Raw genomic sequence first — 6,269 nt, 5'->3', positions numbered from 1 at the left:
TCCAAGCTCTCCTCTCCATCTCTCCATTTTCCATCTAAAACTTTCGCTTATTCTTACCAATATTTATCTGTGTCTCTCCATTTATGCATCTTGCAATCTTTCCTCTGATGAATGACCAAAGTCCGCAACGTTACAAAAGTTTTCCGTTGTATTAAATCGGTGGCTGTGTGGTAAGTAGCTTGCTAACCAACCACATGGTTCCGGGTTCAGTCCCACTGCGTGGCATCTTGGGCAAGTGTATTCTGCTATAGCCCCGGGCCGACCAATGCCTTGTGAGTGGAGATTTGGTAGACGGAAACTGAAAGAAGCCTGTCGTATATATGTATATGTATATATGTGTATGTATGTGTTTGTGTGTCTGTGTTTGTCCCCCTAGCATTGCTTGACAACCGATGCTGGTGTGTTTACGTCCCCGTCACGTAGCGGTTCGGCAAAAGAGACCGATAGAATAAGTACTGGGCTTACAAAGAATAAGTCCCGGGGTCGATTTGCTCGACTAAAAGGCGGTGCTCCAGCATGGCCGCAGTCAAATGACTGAAACAAGTAAAAGAGTAAAAGAGTATTACCGTATTCGTCAGTCTAGAATTGCATTCCGCTAAAAACAAAATTTCTCCCAAATGTTTGATTACTTCATTTCTTCTATTTCAAAAGGTAGAATCTTTCCGGAATACCGTTATTAAAAGAACGAATGTAAGGTAATCCCATTTCTTTTTCTTTGTCTATTATAGAATTAAGCTTGTCAAATTCTACGCCTGCATTTCCGATAGTATTTTTTCCAGACAATATTACTATTGACACACTTGCAATGCTTCAAGCTAATGATAATATTCTCAATACAAACGTACATATACACAACATACATACATTACTTACTTCTCGAGCGTTATACTAATACATCTGTTGTTGTCTACACCACATGTCTTCGTCTTTTGCTTTTTTGTGAATATATATATATATATATGTGTGTGTGTATGTGTGTGTATATGTATATATATATATGTATATATATTATATATATATATATATAATATATATATGTATATATATATATATATATTTATATATATATATATATATATCTATATATTATATATATATATATAATATATATATGTATATATGTCTATGTATATATATATATATATATATATATATATATATATATATATATATATATATAGTATATATATATATATATACATATATACATATATATGTATGTATAATTAATACATCATTTTCCATTGCTAATATCTTCTAATTTTGTTGTATTGCCGAAAGTGCTTCTACGTGTGTGTGTGTAAGAAGGTGTGAAGATATTTTTTTTTACAGTTGTTTCGAGAATATTTGTACAGATGCTGCATTTCTCAACGAACGAAGATAAGCTTTCTGTTTAATAGTAGACTACTATTCTCTCTTCACAGAGAAAAATCCTCTACTAAGAATTTTCCTCAATTCTTTACCTAGGTATCTTTCCGTCGAAAGGTAATCATAACCAAATGGTGATCACCATTATTGTTCGACCCTGGTCGAGACAGTGGAATTTACCATGCTACGCCAGACTTCACGGTCCATCATAGCATTACGGAGGTCCTGTTGCTGGATGCCTGTATCCCTGAAGATTACATCAGTGTAGGAGAGTGTGCGCCCTCTGGTATTGCGAGTAGATGGCTTCCAGAGGAGAAGAGTAGAAATTGCTTCATTTTCAACTCTACAACAATGTCCAGCAAACTGGACTCTCCTACCTTTCACAAGAGATGACACAGGTGGTAGTTTCCCATATATTTGCATTTTGGTTGGATGGCGCTTCCACGAGAGATTTTGAGCTTTCATAAGGAGGCGAGTGTAGGTTCCATCCAACCGCCTCTCAAGCTTCTGTGATAGCGTCCAGGTTAAATGGTGATGCTAAGCCGCGGAGAAGGATAAAGTCTTCCAAGTAAAAATCTGGGCAGCTTTTATGCAGTTTCCATCCAGCACACCTTTCACACTCAAGGTTTTGATCGCCTCGACACCATTGCAGAAAGAAGTTATCAAATCGCGCATAGTAAGATCGAATCTGAAACAACGCTGTTGTGAAATTGATGTTCTTAACCACACAACGATGTTTGTGCTCCTATCTGTATTATGGTTTTGAGGGGAATCGGACTTATTGTAATATCTCCGTGTGACTGTTTACTGGTTGCTTACGCAAGATTTGCTTGCATATTCCGTTTGCAAATTATGAATATTACGATCATAATGTAATTCCAAGCTTCCAGCAAAAGCTATCGTGTCAAGAAATTATGTAGTCTCATCATTCTGAATTTTTATGCTCTATGTAAATATAACTCTTTATATATGATTATATGTATATATCTACCTATATATGTATGTATGTATGTATGTATGTATGTATCTCTCTCTCTCTCTCTCTCTCTCTCTCTCAATATATATATATATATATATTTATATATATATATATATACACATATATATGTATTCCCGGTCTGGGAATCGAAACCGCGATCCTAAGATCGCGAGTCCGCTGCCCTAACCACTGGACCATTGCGCCTCCACACACACACACACACACACACATATATATATATATGTGTGTGTGTGTGTGTGTGTGTGTGTGTGTGTGGAGGCGCAATGGCCCAGTGGTTAGGGCAGCGGACTCGCGGTCTTAGGATCGTGGTTTCGATTCCCAGACCGGTCGTTGTGAGTGTTTATTGAATGAAAACACCAAAAACTCCACGAGGTTCCAGCAGAGGGTAGTGGGGAACTCTGCCGTACTCTTTTACCACATGATGAATCTCCCAGAGAACTACGCTAAGGGTACACGTGTCTGTGAAGTGCTTAGCCATTTGCACGATAATTTCACGAGCAGGCTGGCTGTTCCGTTGATTGGATCAACCTGGAACTTAGTGGTTGTAACCGATGGAGTGACAGTCATATATATATATATATATATATATATATATATATATATATATACATAGAGAGAGAGAGAGCTGATAGTGAGGGATTATCAATCCGGGGAAAATACTTCATAAGCTCTCTGTTGGAACACCAGGCTAACAATATTGTTTAGATTAGTGAAGAACTCCAAGTATTCCTCTGGGAGGGTCTAAGGTTATGGTTCGCCACCATTCTATATTGTAAATTCCTGGTCGGGCTCTAGACAAACTGGTTTTTACACAGAGTGATAAACAAGATGCAAGTTAAGAATAACGGTCAGTACATATTTTACTTTTATTGGACTAAATTTGCTTTACAGCTGTTTCAAGGTACATTACTAATAGGTTTACTCAATCGGTCTATTTATCAACTGAGCAAAATTGAAGGATCTAAGAAAATTAATGCTACTTTTGTCAGAGCCAGTTTTGGTTATAATCAGAAATGACTCTGACAAAAGTAGCAGTAATTTTCTTAGATCCTTCAATTTTTCTCAGTTGATAAATAGACCGATTGAGTAAACCTATCAGTAATGTATCGATAATGACTACTGGAAACAACTGTAAGCCAAATTTGGTCCAATAAAGGTAAAATATGTACTGACCGTTATTTTCAACTTGTTTCGTATATATATATATATATATGTGTGTGTGTGTGTGTGTGTGTGTGTGTGTGGAGGCGCAATGGCCCAGTGTTTAGGGCAGCGGAGTCGCGGTCTTAGGATCGCGATTTTGATTCCCAAACCGGGCGATGTGAGTGTTTATTGAGCGAAAACACCAACAGCTCCACGAACCTCCGGCAAGGGGTGGTGGCGATCCCTGCTGTACACTTTCGCCACAATTTTCTCTCACTCTTTCTTCTGTTGGACTTCTCGCTTAGCCAGCGGAGTGGTTTCACTTGAAGGCTAAAACAATACAAAGTGCATTGTGACCAGCGATGTGTAGCAACATCTGATAGCCTGGTCGGTCACGGTGACGGTGATATATATATATATATATATATATACATACATTTGTGTGTGTGTGACAGAGAGAGAGAGAGAGAAAGAGAGAAAGAGGGAGAGAGAGAGAGGGAGAGAGTAGATATGTATGTACGCATACATTTGTCAATCGTGTTTATCTGCGTCACCATCTCACTTCAGCTTGTTCCGGATTTCTTATTTCTTTACTACCCACGGGGCTAAACACAGAGAGGATAAACAAGGACAGACAAACGGATTAAGTCGATTATATCGACCCCAGTGCGAAACTGGTACTTATTTAATCGACCCCGAAAGGATCAAAGGCAAAGTCGACCTCGGCGGAATTTGAACTCAGAACGTAGCGGTAGACGAAATAAAGCTAAGCATTTCTATTTCTTTACTGCCCACAAGGGGCTGCACGCAGAGAGGACAAACAAGGACAGACAAACGGATTCAGTCGATTATATTGACTCCAGTGCGTAACTGGTACTTATTTAATTGACCCCAAAAGGATGAAAGCAAAGTCGACCTCGGTGGAATTTGAACTCAGAACGTAGACGAAATAAAGCTAAGCATTTCTATTTCTTTACTACCCACAAGGGGCTGCACGCAGAGAGGACAAACAAGGACAGACAAACGGATTCAGTCGATTATATTGACTCCAGTGCGTAACTGGTACTTATTTAATTGACCCCAAAAGGATGAAAGCAAAGTCGACCTCGGTGGAATTTGAACTCAGAACGTAGACGAAATAAAGCATTTCTATTTCTTTACTACCCACAAGGGGCTGCACGCAGAGAGGACAAACAAGGACAGACAAACGGATTCAGTCGATTATATTGACTCCAGTGCGTAACTGGTACTTATTTAATTGACCCCAAAAGGATGAAAGCAAAGTCGACCTCGGTGGAATTTGAACTCAGAACGTAGACGAAATAAAGCTAAGCATTTCTATTTCTTTACACCCCAGGGGCTGCCACGCAGAGAGGACAAACAAGGACAGACAAACGGATTCAGTCGATTATATTGACTCCAGTGCGTAACTGGTACTTATTTAATCGACCCCGAAAGGATGAAAGCAAAGTCGACCTCGGCGGAATTTGAACTCAGAACGTAGCGGTTGACGAAATAACGCTAAGCATTTCGCCCAGCGTTCTTAACGTTTCTGCCAGCTCGCCGCCTTTCTCTTTCTAGATTTCTCTTAGAGCAACTCTACGCTATGGACCCAGTTTAAATTCATTTGAGCAATACTGTATTTACTATACTGAGCATATCTAGCTCTCACCTATTGTCTGTATGCACACACACACACACACACACACACACACACATACACATATATCAAGCTCGTAAAATTGCCTTTTAACCATCAGCTTTAAAAATATTACTTAATTCAGAATACATTTTAAGATTTAGAAAAATAACCAGGGGCATCGACATATTTATGCATATCAAACAATTATGTTTATCTCCCTAGAATAGTTTGCTGCTCCCTGTGGAACTTAGGAATTCTTTAAAGACGTTTCAAGCTGCAGGCTTGGTTATTGAAAACCTTTATTTTATAAAATTTTATAAATTTTATAAATTTTATAAAAAGTAGTTTTCAGTCAGATCGGGGCCTGAAGTGTAAGTTTTGAGAAGTCGAGATTCGTAGCCAACTTAAATATTATTTCTGCAGTATTTGCTCAAATTATGGTTGGTCGTCTTCATAAAGATTTGGGCCTCTTTTGACTGAACAATGGTAGAGAGAAATCTCGTGTACGAGGAATTTTGACAATTTCCAGGCAATCCATTTATGCTGCGATAGTTTCACCAGACTTCAGATAATAATCTTTTCTACTATAGGCACAAGGCCCGAAATTATTTGACGACAAGGGCTGTGGATTGTATCACCCACAGTACGGAACAGGTACTTAATTTATCAACCCCGAAAGAATGAAAAGCAAGTTCGACCTCGGCGGAATTTAAACTCAGAACGTAAAGATGGACGAAATACTACTAAGCATTTTGCCCAGCGTGCCACAGAATACAAGTAATAATAGTGGATGTTTCCCCACCTCAACCACCAAACAGTTGCCATATATACTTCATCTGACGCAACTTCAGTTTGGGAAAATATGTCGCTGCTTCACTTAATTCTCTCCCGTCACTGAATGCCGTCTGCCATCGTGAAGATCCCATCTTCCTTCACGTCATAATTCAATGAAAGACTACATCTCTGTTTGCGTAAAAGAATCACTGAGTATTCTTCATCATGTAATATTTCTTCAGTTGATGCAAACTATCCCATGGTTAGCGTTTAAAATTTTCTGTAAACTCGTATTTTATTTTTGCCTGAATCTGTTTAAATATCTGTCCGCATTTACTCTTT

General features: G+C 38.6%; 1 protein-coding gene across 2 annotated transcripts in view; it reads left to right on the top strand.

Moving 5' to 3' along the window:
• Nucleotides 1-648: 648 nt before the first annotated feature.
• The window catches only part of LOC115213422 (FMRFamide receptor-like), a 252,318-nt gene continuing 246,697 nt past the window's right edge, over nucleotides 649-6,269 (top strand). The window contains exon 1 of one of the 2 annotated variants that reach the window (XM_036503639.1): nucleotides 649-690. The gene's annotated coding sequence lies outside the window, so the exon portion shown is untranslated. Of the gene's footprint in view, nucleotides 696-6,269 lie in introns of both variants that reach the window. The other variant, XM_029782388.2, reaches the window with a different exon arrangement.

The sequence above is a fragment of the Octopus sinensis genome, linkage group LG6, assembly GCF_006345805.1.
Source record: "Octopus sinensis linkage group LG6, ASM634580v1, whole genome shotgun sequence".
Lineage (NCBI taxonomy): Eukaryota > Metazoa > Mollusca > Cephalopoda > Octopoda > Octopodidae > Octopus > Octopus sinensis.
Note: the sequence above shows the minus strand (reverse complement) of the source record. Positions and strands in the feature narration are given on the sequence as shown.